Below are 14,060 nucleotides of genomic sequence, written 5' to 3'. Positions count from 1 at the left end.
CACAGGGAGAGACCCACGGCTCAGATACACATGTAGCAGAGGATGGCCTTGTCTGACAGCAAAGTGAGGGGACGTCTTTGGTCCTGTGGAGATTTAATGCCCCAGTGGGGGGATGCTGGAGCGGTAGAGTGGGAGAGGATGGGTGGGGGAGCACCATCATAGAGGCAAAGGGGAGAGGGTGGAAAAGGGAGGGGGGTTTGTGGAGGGGCAACTGGGAAGTGGGATATCTTTTAAGATGTAACAGAACGGAATGATTAATAAAAATTAGAAGGGGAAAATTTTCATGGAAGGAGAAAAGTTTTTGAAAAATATGAATTCAATGTTTTAATAAGAATAATGTGAATTCGGTTGCTTCTTGGCACCTTTCCTTACAAGGAAGCCTGCAAAAGGTACAGAAAAGGGTCTTGCCCAAAAGAGTTTCATAGTGTCTTTGTTAATAAGCATGAAAAAAGAAAAAAAAACGCACCAAGAAAGGAGAATCCATTCCTTTCTTGTAAGTCTGGGCCAGTAATGGCTTCTCTTTATAAGCAAGAGGGTTTAAATGTATGTAAATATGTATATATTCTGCCCTCTCCCCATATATATATATATATATATATACACATATATATTTTGTATTTTTTTATATTTCAAGCTATCACTGGCAATCTACCCTTAGCAGACATTATCTATCGAACAGAATAAAAATGTGTCAACTGATAAAATAATAAAGAATAGAGAGAGCCACAGTCAGACTTTGTGTACAGAGTAAGAGACCTGAAAATACTCAGGTCTAAATGGGATGTCTCTATCAAGACTTAGGGATCAGGGAGGAGGCAGAAAAAATGTAAGTGCTGAGGAGCTGAAGGACAACAGTGGAGACTTCAGCAGCATGCGTGGGGCCTGCATGTGTCCGCATTGGACCTCATTATATGTGTTACAGCATTCAATTTTGTATTTTTATGGGACTTCTCAGTGTGTGACTTCTCGGGCGCCTCTGTTCATTTGCCATGTTCAACTTCGATGTGAAGTTTTTTGTTTTATCTTACAGTTTATTCTGATATGTTTGTCCTTATTTCTTAGAAGCTTGCTCTTTTCTGAAGAGAGGCCATGATTGGATCCAGACGAGACGAGGTGGTGGTGAGAGGGACTAGAAGGTGTAGAGAGAAAGAGAACTGTAATCCAGGTATGTTGCATGAAAAGAAAACTCTTTTAAATGAAAGGGGGAAAGAAATATTAATTAAAATTCATGTCAGGGTCATTTGGAGATCTAAACGAATAGGGTAGTTTGTGTTTGTTTTTTTGTTTGTTTGTTTGGTTGGTTGGTTTTTAGATTTATTGTACAGAATTGTAAACATGACCTGGAGGAAGGCAAGTTGTCTTTTTTGGTGGGTTGACAAGTGGAAACGTAAGGAAGCTTGTGGTGTATCTCTAATGTGACTCTGATAGCCCAAGAAGTCAGGAAAACAGAAGTAGCAGGTTGACGGTGCAGGAAGAGCCCTGTGGATATAGTTTATCTGGTAGAATTCTGGCTTAGTGTGTATGTACCACTGGGTTTGATTCCCAGCACACACCTGTAATCCAAGCATTTAGTATGGGAGCTGAAGCACATCCTTGACTATGTGGTAAGCTTGAGGCCACCCTGGAATATACAGACTCTGTCTTTAAAATAAAGAAGAAAGAAAAAAAAAGAGTCCCAGAAAAAAACCATTTAAGTTTGACTCAGAAAACAAGAAAAAACTTGAAATCACATTTTTAAGTATCTGTAGACATAACTGTTATTATTCACCTGAAGTAATTACTTCAGAGGCTTGCTGCTGAACAAGATCACCGTTTCTAGTTTTTTCTTAACTCTAGCTGGCTGGTCAAATTCAGCTGTTCTGACTCAAACTCCTCTCTAAGTTGACTGATTCAACCAAAACGGTTGGCTTCTCTAGGTTACTGCATTAGTGTGCTAACTCTAACAAGCTATTCTAATCTTCTGGTGCCTTCTGGATCATTCAACCTTCACACATGCCTTTTTTTTTTCTTTTTCTTTTCGTAACCTGTCTTTGTAAAAATGTCCTGATAAAACCTGCCCCTGAACTGCACCAACTGAACCTCCACCAAGTGTGCTGGCTCAAACTCAGCTTGACCGCATTGCCTCACAACTGACTTGCAACTCACTGAATTGCCCTCACTTTCAAACATGGTAGAAGGAACATGGTTGCTTTTTTCTACCAACTAACCTTACCTACATTATTTGAGATTAAAAGTGTGTACTGTGGGCATGTATGTATTCTAGCCAGATCATACTATAATCCTTAGTATATCTGCATTCTAACTGGATATCAGAGACCTAGAAGATCTTTGGATGTGGTCTCTTGCCAGAGTAGCCATATTGCTGGATTAAATGTCCTCTGCAAGTATCAAACAAAAAGAATTGAGTTTTTGCTTGAAAAGACTTGGCCTTTGACTTTCCTTAATCTGTTAAGATGATGTCCACCCATGTAAAGAAGACAAAAACTATCAGACTACCAAAACCAATCGAAAACACAACAGAAATGGCAACTTCATCTCCGTTAACAAGTGAGTATCCCCTCTAAACCAAGAGGCACTGCTAGAAGAGTTAGAGGTCTGTGGCGCAGGCTGATTACAGCAACAACAGTCTCCAGTCCATCCTACTCTCTACCATAACTTTACTGAAAGCCTGGTGGAAGGAGAGAGGTAACCCACTCACTCTTCCCACTGGAGATGTCTTCCACTGAAAAGGAAGGGATTTGACAAAAAAGACAGGAATGTAAGGAGATGTGGGAAAAGTATAAGGACCCCTAATCCCAAAGTCTGCTTGAAATCTCTTGTTGAACTAAAAGTTGAGGATTTTGGTACAAATAACAAAAAAATTGCCTCTATAGAGAAATAAATTATTTTAAATAGGTTCATTTCAATAACAAACTAGTTGAAGAGGATGATTATATGACCTTTTTCTGCATATAGGCTGCATATAGTTTTGTTTTACCAGCTATATTCTATGCAACCCACCAATTACAATGTGTGTGTGTATGTGTGATTTGATGGTATTTACCATATATATATATATATATATATATATATATATATATATATATATATATATATATATAGAGAGAGAGAGAGAGAGAGAGCCCTAACCACCTTTGAGAGGTAACTTGGACCACTGCAGCTGCACAGCTGTACTATGACCCAAGCTGGCACCCACTTGAGCATGCCATGAGCACACATACAGTGCTTTCCCTAATGACCACCCTAGTTATTATTGTTCATGCTTAAAACTTCTGTCAGTGAACTGCGGATCTGCTTCACACTAATTGAAAAGAACCTCAGAGTCCCAGAAAGAGTCCTAGCTTCATCTAACTAGGTCCCTGAAGAGGGCCTCTGGGTGCTACAGGGAGCAGTGTGGAGCTGTGCCTCTGACTGCTAATCCCATTACTGCTGAGAGTAAGAATTTTTTCTCATCCTCTCCCTGCAAAAAGAAAGGAACTGCACCAAAATGGTTACCAGAATTACAGCTGGTTATAAAACTTTAATTCCAAAATACTATTGTAGTTCACCTTATTTATTCTTAGAGATGTCTGCTTATATCTGCCTTGTAGTTACAGTGAGAGCGTTGTACACATTTGTGAATATATGTTTGTTTATGTACAATATGTACAGGACAGAAGATGACAATTGCTGCTACCAAAAGAAAGGATGTGGGGAATTAGCACATCTACCTTAGAAGTTAACATTTAAGTTAATTATCTTAAGAAAATAGCCAAGTTACAGGGGCTTTTTTTGTTTTGATTTTTTTTTGTTTTGTATTTTATTGCATACTTTTTATTTACACTTCAAATGTTATTCCCTTTCCCAGTTTCCTGGCCATAAGACCCCTATCACATCCCCCTCCCCTTCTTCTATGAGGGCGTTCCCCCTCCTCAACCACCCCCTTCCTGCCCCCACCCTAACATTCCCATACACTGGGGACTTCAGCCTTGGCAGGTCCAAGGGCTTCTCCTCCCATTGGTGCCCAACAAGGCCATCCTCTGCTACATATGCAGCTGGAGCCATGGGTCTGTCCATGTATACTCTGGGTAGTGGTTTAGTCCCTGGGATCTCTGGTTGTTGGTATTGTTGTTTTTACAGGGTTGCAAGCCCCTTCAGCTCCTTCAATCCTTTCTCTAACTCCTCCAATGGGAACCCCATTCTCAGATCAATGCTGTGAGCATTCATCTCTATATTTGTCATGCTCTGGCGGAGCCTCTCAGGAGACAGCTATATCAGGCTCCTGACATCCCGTACTTCTTGGCTTTATAGATAGTATCTAGTCTTGGTGAATATATATATATATATATATATATATATATATATATATATATACATATATATGCCATATTCCCATGTGGGGCAGGCTCTGAATGGCTATTCCTTCAGTCTCTGCTCCAGACTTTGTCTCCATATCTCCCCCTATGAATATTTTTGTACAGAAGCATCCACACTTTTGTCATCCTTCTTCTTGAGCTTCATGTGATCTATGAATTGTATCCTGGGTAATTCGAGCTTTTAGCCTAATATCCATTTATCAGTGAATGCATACCACATGTGTTTTTTGTGATTGGGTTACCTCACTCAGGATGATATTTTCTAGTTCCGGTTTTTAATGAAGGGTTTCAGATTCATATGTCTTGTTTATTGAATGGGGTCAATAGTGAATTATGATATAGGGGCATGTTTTAAAACTCCAGTGTGTGTTCATTCTTTTAGATCCTGTTAATAAGCACATTCTATTATAGAGTCACAAGGAGATATTCAGGATTGAACACTTATAACAAGTTTCAGGATGATGTCTCTCCCATTAGGAGTTACAGTAGACTACAGTGTTGCATGCTTAGCAACTGTGAATACATGCGTGATTAACTTCCTCATCTGCAGGCCTCACCAGAGAGAATGGAATGCTATTGCAGAATGTATGCAGACAAAACTCTGTTAGAACAAATGCAGAAAGCACTGTTAGCCTTGGTTTTCAACACTTTTCTAAACACTTCCCCACTTTGTATCATCACATTTTATAGTCATTAATTCTAGCCCAGACAATTTATTCTTGTAGTGTGCCCTAATATGAATAAATTTTAGCGAAGTTACTAAAATTTGGAAAAATAAAACTATGCCCCAGAAAACCACTATGAATGTTCAGTGAGGTGATAGATTTAAACATTAACACAGAAACTGTATTGAGCAGACGGATCCTGTCATCAGAGTTCCCATTGTCTCAACCTTAGCAAGTGTTGAGCCACATTTAAAAACTTATTTGACAAATATTCGATTTTATGTGAATGAACAAATGAACTTCTCTCTAGAATGTGTACTTCCAAGTGGAGAAATGAAGCTTTTCAAGGATAATTTATTCATTAATTTTATTGCATATTCCTTTTACTTCAGAATATGATTGTATCTTATTATACTTGAAATTAGACAAAGGTCATTTCTTAGTATACGATCCATTCACAGAATGAAAAAACAAACCACTCATTCACAACACGATTTCTTCTATTTTAGTCATAACATGAACCTGCACTTTATGGTGCTCTCAGTGGAAAGGGTTTTTTTTTGTTGTCGTTGTTGTTGTTTTTTTTTTTTTCCACATAAACTGTTTCTTCCTTTCCCTCCTAAAACATTGTTCTTATTCTGCCTCATAATATGCACATCTATCTTATCCTTAAAATTCATATTCTTGGAACTTTATATTTAAATTTTATTCTTGGTTTTATAATTCATATTATTTTCAAATACATATAAAAAGGAAAATACAAGAAATTTATAATAAAATTATTAGCTAAAGAAATTGGTATACAATATTTCAAGAAAGAGAAAAGAGTACATGAAAGTTAAAACTGTTTGAGTTGCTACACAGGACTTTGCTCAGGCCTTTGGTCACTGGTGACATAGATTCTCAATATTTAAACCAAGTACCAAGATCTTACTATGTGTAAATTCTTAGACTCTAACTTACAACTCATATATTTCCTCCCTTAGGTGTTTAAAAAGCCCTGTGATCTCAAGCTTCTAATTTAGTCTGCAAATATTTGTAAGTACATACTGAATTAAACATCTGCTAAATTATTTAATTGTTTTTAGAAGTAAACATTATAAAATATAAATAAAACACTGAATGCTATTACATAAGTATTACTACAATATCATTTAAAATTAAGCTAAATTTTATGACATTGAAGTACAGCATGTATATTTCTAATTTTCAGCATGAAACTGAGGCTTCACTCCTGTTTTAGTCTTGATATGATTTAGTAGTGTACCCTGAAGGTTTAAGAGGAAGACTCTTGGTATCCAGTATAGTCCTATCAGGAGGTAGTGAAACCTTCAAGGGAAGCCTAGAGGTCTTAGTCACTGGAGAATGAGAACAGAAAAAGTTTTTCCTGGGTTCCTTGAGGCTCTTAGATGTACTGCTAAATGAGTATTGGAATGTATTACTAAATGAGTAATCATATCAATTTCCATTCTCTTAGACTTAGTAGGTTTTGTTGTTGCTCTGGTTGTTTTGCTCCTGACATTGCTGTGGGATGCGGGTGAGGCAGCCTAGCACTAGAGCACACCAAAGAACCTGTCTTATACTGTTTAGACTTTAGAATCTCAGCACTGTGACTTATAAAACCTCATTTTATTCATAAATAGTCTCTGCTTGGCATTTCATATCAGTGATGAAAAGCGGACTAATAAACCAACTCTAAAAAGTTAGTTCAAAATGGTGATAATTTGAATATATATACATATATATGTATGTATATATATGTATATATATATATATATATATATATATATATATATATATATATATATATATACCATAAAGATTAAGTGAGAAGTATTGCCTGGTTTCCCCTTCCCCTTTTGGCTTATGCTAAGTGTGCGAGCATCTGTATATGTAAGTTTGGATTATGCCAAGTGCAATGCAATCTTTATTTCATCAGTTAGTTCTCTCCATTACATACTTCATAGCACCACCTATACAGCCTGGCTGCATTTGCATAATTACTACACCAACAAATTACTTTCAGGTAAATATGTACAAACTACTGTTATCCTTCAAGAATAATAATATTTCCGCAAACTGTTTCAAATAACATTTTAATTTCTAAGGCTCTTTGGACTCTCTACATTTTTTATCAGGTTAATGAAATTTATCCTTCTGATCTCGGCTACCAACAAATAATAAAATAAAATTCCACACATTATTCATAGGAGTAATTATAATTTGCATATGGTTATTTCTGGGCATTTGACATTCAGAAGAGATGATCAAATGTCATATTCATTTCACCTGTAGTACTCAGAGCACAGCAGAGCACAGCATATTATACACTGCTAGTATCAAATAAATTATATAACAGCAAACCATTGTTTTCAATATAATAAATAGTTAAAGTCTACAGTTCTTGACCAACGAATTCTCAGGAATTATTTTACCATTTGACCACTAAAAAGACTGTGATAAGCATATGTGTACTCTGACCTCTTAAAGAGGAAAGTTCCAGGACTTTCCATTTACTCTTTAAAGATTTATTTTCAAGTCTGTGTGTTTTTGGTGGGGAACTGGAGATAAACATGATGCAGGTGTCCATAGAGGCCAGGACTGTTAGTTCCTTAAAACTGGAGACACATATGGCTATCCCTGAGGTTCATCATATGGATATTAGGAACAGAACTCATGTTCTCCCTAAGAGCAGTACATGGTTTTAAACACTGAGCACTTTTATCCACTCTAGTCTATCTCCTTCACAGTTATTTTAAACTGTAAGGCTTACTGTTACTTTAGAAACTCTCGAGGCTGGGAGATACAAGTTTCTGACCTGAATTTTGGTATGAAGATCTTGAGGTGAAGTGGCTTTGAATCCCAGGAGTTTAAGGCAAGGAGATCTCTGAGTTCAAGGTCACCTGGGATAAAGCAAGTCCCAGACCCAGGTGTGGTGGTACACACTGTTAATCTGGGACACACCTTCTGCTGGTGATTTACATAAGGACAGTGGAAGAAGGAAGAGTCTCTCTTTTTTAACTACCTGCCTGCTGTAGGACTGAACCACTGCTAGATCCTTTGACTTCCATTCATAGCTGCTGATGATCATTGTTGGAGAGTTTGACTACAGACTGTAAGTCATCTACCAATTCTCTTACTATATAGAGACTACCCGTAACTTCTGTGACTCTAGAGAACACCATCCCAGTGCTCCCCCTCTCTCTCTCTCTCTCTCTCTCTCTCTCTCTCTCTCTCTCTCTCTGTCACTTGCTTATGAATCAAGGTATACACTCTTATCCATGCTTGCCTTTAATCCAAGCACTTGGGAGGCAGAGACAGGAGGATCTTTGTGAATTTATGACCAGCCAGATTTACATAGCACATTCCAGGACAGCTAAAACTACAGAGAGAGACCCTCCCTTAATACCAAAACAAAAACAAACAAACAAACAAACAAAAAAGATGTAAGCTCTCAGCTATTCCTGCCGACATGCCTTTGCTCTGCCATCATGAACTCTAGAGCTCTGAAATGTTAATCCCAATTACATCCTTTATTTTATAAAAAGAAAAAAGAAAAAAAAACTCTCATGCTCATGGATCAGCAGGATTAACATAGATAAAAAAAATGTGCATCTTACCAAAAGCAACCTACAGATTAAATGCAATCCCTGTCAAAATTCCAACTCAATTCTTTACAGAGATATAAAGAGCAATTCTCAAGTTCATTTGAAACACACACACACACACACACACACACACACACACACACACACCAAACAAACAAACAAACAAACAAACAAAAAACACCAGAATAGTGAAAACTATTCTCAACTATAAGAGAAATTTTTGGGGAGTCACCACCCCTGACCTCCAGTTCTACTACAGAGAAATAGTGATAAAAACCACTTGGTATTGGTAGAGACAGGTATGTAGACCAATGGGATAGAATTGAAGACCCAGAAATGAAACCATACACCTATGGTCCCTTGATCTTTGACAAAGAAACTAAAACTGTCCAATGCAGAAAAGACAGCATATTCAACAAATGGTGCTGGCTTAAGTAGCAATTTTCATGTAGAATAATGCAAATTGACCCATTCTTATGTCCTTGTACAAAGCTCAAGTCCAAGTGGATCAAAGACTTGGTCCAACATAAAACCAGATACACTCAAATTAATAGAAGAAAAAGTGGGAAAGTGTCTTAAACACATTGGCACAGGGGAGAACTTTCTGAACAGAACACCAAATGGCTCAGGAACTAAGATTAACTCTTGACAAATGGGACCTCATAAAATTGAAAAGCTCTATAAGGCAAAGAACACTGTCAATAGGACAAAATAGCAACCAACAGAATGGGAAAATATGTTTACTAAACCTACATCTAATAGAGGGCTAATATCCAATATATACAGAGAACTCAAGAACCAAATAACAGAGCTAAACAAAGAATTCACAACTGAGGAATCTCAAATGGTTAAAAAGCACCTAAAGAAATGTTCATCATCCTTAGTCATCAGGGAAATGAAAATCAAAATGTCTGTGAGATTCCAGCTCATATCAGTCAGAATGGTGAAAATCAAAAACTCAGGTGACAGCAGATGCTGGCGAGGATGTGGAGAAAGAGGAACACTCCTCCATTGCTGGTGGGATTGCAGACTGGTACAACCATTCTGGAAATCAGTCTGGAGGTTCCTCAGAAAATTGGACATTGAACTGCCTGAGGATCCAGCTATACCTCTCTTGGGCATATACCCAAAAGATGCCCCAACATATAAAAAAGACACATGCTCCACTATGTTCATAGCAGCCTTATTTATAATAGCCAGAAGCTGGAAAGAACCCAGATGCCCTTCAACAGAGGAATGGATACAGAAAATGTGGTACATCTACACAATGGAATATTACTCAGCTATCAAAAACGACTTTATGAAATTCATAGGCAAATGGCCGGAACTGGAAAATATCATCCTGAGTGAGGTAATCCAGTCACAAAAGAACACACATGGTATGTACTCACTCATAAGTGAGTTTTAGGATAAAAACTCAGAATACCAATGATACAATTCACAGACAATATGAAGCTCAAGAAGAAGGAAGACCAAAGTATCCATGCTTCAATCCTACTTAGAAGGGGGAACAAAATAATCACAGGAGGTAGAGTGTGGGAGGTACTTGGGAAGAACTGAGGAGAGGGAGAAGAAATAAAGGAGGTGGTAAGATCAGGTGTGGAAGAAAACAGGGAAAAAATACAGAAGGTCAGGAAATTGAACAGATGTGTGCAGCAATGGGGGATGGGGAATTTGGGGCTAGCTAACAGAAAGTCCCAGATACTAGGAAAGCAAGACACTGCCAGGACCCAACATTAGCTGAAATCCCCCACAAGGAGAGAGAGAAACTGTAGAGATCATATTCAGAGGTTAGGCACAGGCCCCAGTTGAAGGAAGGGGCTACCTACCTTTCTCAAAATTTATCCCAGTATTGCTTCTGTCTAAAGGAAATACAGGGACAAAGAGTGGAACAGAATCTGCAGGAAAGGCTAACTACAGACTGTCCCACCTGAGAATCTATGACTTATGCAAACACCAAACCCAGATACTATTGCTGATGCCAAGAAGTACTTGCTGACATGAGCCTGATACAGATATCTTCTGAGAGGTTCTGCCAGAGTCTTACTAATACAAATGGGAATACTTGCAGCTAACCATCCAACCACAGGCACCCCAATAGAAGAGTTAAGGGAAGGATTGAAGGACCTGAAGGGGTTTGCAACCCCATAGGAAGAATATCAACCAACCAGACCCCAAAGAGCTCCCAGAGACTAAAGGACTAACCAAAGAGTACACATGGAGGGACCCATGGCTCCAGCTGCTTATGTAGCAGAGGAAAGCCTTATCTGACATCAATGGGAGACAAGTCCCTTGGTCCTGTGAAGTCTTGATGACCTTGCTTAGGGCGATGCTTGGGTGATGATGCATGAGTGGGTGTGTGGGCAAGGGTGTACTCTCATAGAAGAAGGGGGCTGTCATAGAAGGTTTTTGGAGGGGAAACCAGAAAGAGGGATAATAGAAACTAACACAAGTTATGAGCCAAATGGATATAGAACGTTTCATCCTAAAACAAAAGAATAGACCTTATTCTCAGCACTTCATGGTACCTTCTCCACAACTGACCATATAATCGGTCACAAAACAGGCCTCAACAGATACAAGATTGAAATAATCCCATGCGTGCTATGAGACTAAAGCTCAAACAACAACAAAAACAACAGAAATTCCACATATATATGGAAGCTGATCAACACTCTACTTAGGGGTAACTTTGAAAAGAAAGAATAAAGAAAGAAATTAAAGACTTTTTATAATTTAATGAAAATGAAGGGACAACAGACCCAAACTTATGTTACACTAGGAAGCAGTGCTGAGAGGAAAACTCATAGCTGTGTGTGCCTCTAAAAAGAAATTGGAGAGAGCATACTTTAGCACACTCAGAACACACCTAAAAGCTCTAGAACAAAAAGAAGAAAATGCACCCAAGAGGAGTAGAACTCAACTCAGGGCTGAAATCAACCAAGTAGAAAGAAAAAGAACTATATAAAAAAAATCAACCAAACCAGGAGCTGGTTCTTTGAGAAAATCAACAAGATAGATAAACCCTTAGCCAGACTATCCAGAGAGCAAAGAGAGAATATCCAAATTAACAAAATCAGAAATGAAAAGGGAGTCATATCAACAGAATCTGAGGAATTTCCGAAAATCATTAGATCCTATGACAAAAGCCTATATTCAACAAAACTGGAAAATCTGGATGAAATGGATAATTTTCTGGACAGATACCAAGTACCAAAGTTAAATGAGGATCAGACATACCATCTAAACAGTCCTATAACTCCTAAAGAAATAGAAGTAGTTATTAAAATTCTCCCAAACAAAAAAAAAGGGCTCAGGACCAAATGGGTTTAGTACTGAATTTTATCAAACGTATTCCACTACACAAGAACCTCAAAGAAAATAACCACATGAACATCTCATTAGAGGCTGAGAAAGCATTAGACAAAATACAACACCCTTTCGTGTTAAAAGTCTTGGGAAAAAATGCAGGCAAAACCAGAAAAACAAACAAACAAACAAACAAACAAACCACAAAACATTGATGAGGAAAAAAAAGTATTGGAAAGATCAGGAATTCAAGGCCCATCCCTTAACATAGTAAAAGCAATAAACAGCAAATGAGTAGCCAACATCAAACTAAGTGGAGAGAAACTTGAAGCAATCCAACTAAAACCAGGGATGAGACAAGGCTATCCACTCTCTCCTTACTTATTCAATATAGTTCTTGAAGTGCTAAATAGAGGAATCAGACAACAAGAGGAGGTCAAAGGGATATAAATTAAAAATGAAGAGGTCAAAATACCACTATTTACAGACAATATAATAAGTATACTTAAGTGACCCCAAAAGTTTCATCAGAGAGCTACTAAGCCTGATAAACAACTTCAACAAAGTGGCTGGGTATAAAATTCACTCAAATAAGTCAGTAGCCTACCTCTCCTCAAAGGTTAAACAGGCTGAGAAAGAAATTAGGGAAATAACACCCTTCACAGTAGTCCCAAATAACATAAAATACTTCGGTATGACTCTAACCAAGCACGTGAAAGATCTGTATGACAAGAACTTCAAGTTTCTGAAGAAAAAAATTGAAGAAGATCTCAGAAGATGGAAAGACCTTCCAAGCTCATGGATTGGCAGGATTAATATAGTAAAACTGGCCATTTTTCCAAAAGCAATCTACAGTTTCAATGTAATTCCGATCAAAATTCCAACTCAATTCTTCATAGAGTTAGAAAGAGCAATTTGCAAATTCATTTGGCACAACAAAAAACCCAGGATAGCGAATACTATACTCAACAATTAAAATACTTCTGGGGTAATCACTATCCCTGATCTCAAGCAGTATTAAAAATTAATAGTGGTAAAAACTGTATAATATTAGTACAGAGTCAAGCAGGTAGATCAATAAAATAAAATTGAAGAACCAGAAATGAACCCACACATCTATGGTTATTTGATCTTTGTCCAGTGAACTAAAACCATCCAATGGAAAAAAGATAGCATTTTCAACAATTGGTGCTGGTTCACCTGGAGGTCAGTATGTAGAAGAATGCAAATTGATCCATTCTTATCACCCTGTACAAAGCTTAAGTTCAAGTGGATCAAGGACCTCCACATTTAACCAGATACACTAAAACTATAGAAGAAAATTGGGGAAGAGGCTCAAACACATGTGGACTGGGGAAAATTTCCTGAAAAAAAAAAACACTGATGGCTTATGCTCTAGGATCAAGAATCAACAAATGCGACCTCATAAAACTGCAAAGCATCTCTAAGGCAAAGAACACTGTCATTAGGACAAAATGGCAACCAACAGATTTGAAAACCATCTTTCCCAATCCTCCATGTGATAGAGGGCTAATATGCAAAATATACAAAGAACTCAAGAAGTTAGACTCCAGAGAGCCAAATAACCCTATTAAAATGGGGTATAAAGCTAAACAAAGAATTCTCAGCTGAGGAATCTCTAATTTTTTTAGGCTGAGAAATACCTAAAGAAATGTTCAAAACATCCTTAGTCATCAGGGAAATGCAAATCAAAAGTAGCCTGAGATTCCCACCACACACCACTCAGAATGGCTAAGATAAAAAAAAACTCAGGTGACAACAGATGGCGGTGAGGATGTGGAAAAAGAGGAGCACTCCTCCATTGTTGATGGGGTTGCAATCTTGTAAAACCACTCTGGAAATTAATCTGGAGGTTCCTCATAAAACTGGATATAGTACTACCTGAGGACACAACTATACCACTCCTCGGCATATACCCAAGTGATACTCCAACATACAACAAAGACACATGATCCACTATGTTCATAGAAGCCTTATTTATAATAGCTACAAGCAGGAAAGAACCTAGATTCCCTTCAACAGAGGAATGAATACAGTAATTGTGGCATATCTACACAATGAAGTACTACTCAGCTATCAAAAACAATGACTTCATGAAATTC

At 37.8% G+C, this 14,060-nt stretch overlaps 1 long non-coding RNA gene across 1 annotated transcript; it reads left to right on the top strand.

Annotated features, from left to right (window-relative positions):
- Positions 1 to 1,059: 1,059 nt before the first annotated feature.
- Positions 1,060 to 6,061, top strand: LOC120093257 (uncharacterized). Its single transcript, XR_005486370.1, has 3 exons — positions 1,060 to 1,165; positions 2,454 to 2,547; positions 6,007 to 6,061. It is a non-coding gene; the product is annotated as an uncharacterized LOC120093257 (long non-coding RNA).
- The last annotated feature ends 7,999 nt before the right edge of the window (positions 6,062 to 14,060 follow it).

This window comes from Rattus norvegicus, chromosome 6, assembly GCF_036323735.1.
Source record: "Rattus norvegicus strain BN/NHsdMcwi chromosome 6, GRCr8, whole genome shotgun sequence".
Lineage (NCBI taxonomy): Eukaryota > Metazoa > Chordata > Mammalia > Rodentia > Muridae > Rattus > Rattus norvegicus.
Note: the sequence above shows the minus strand (reverse complement) of the source record. Positions and strands in the feature narration are given on the sequence as shown.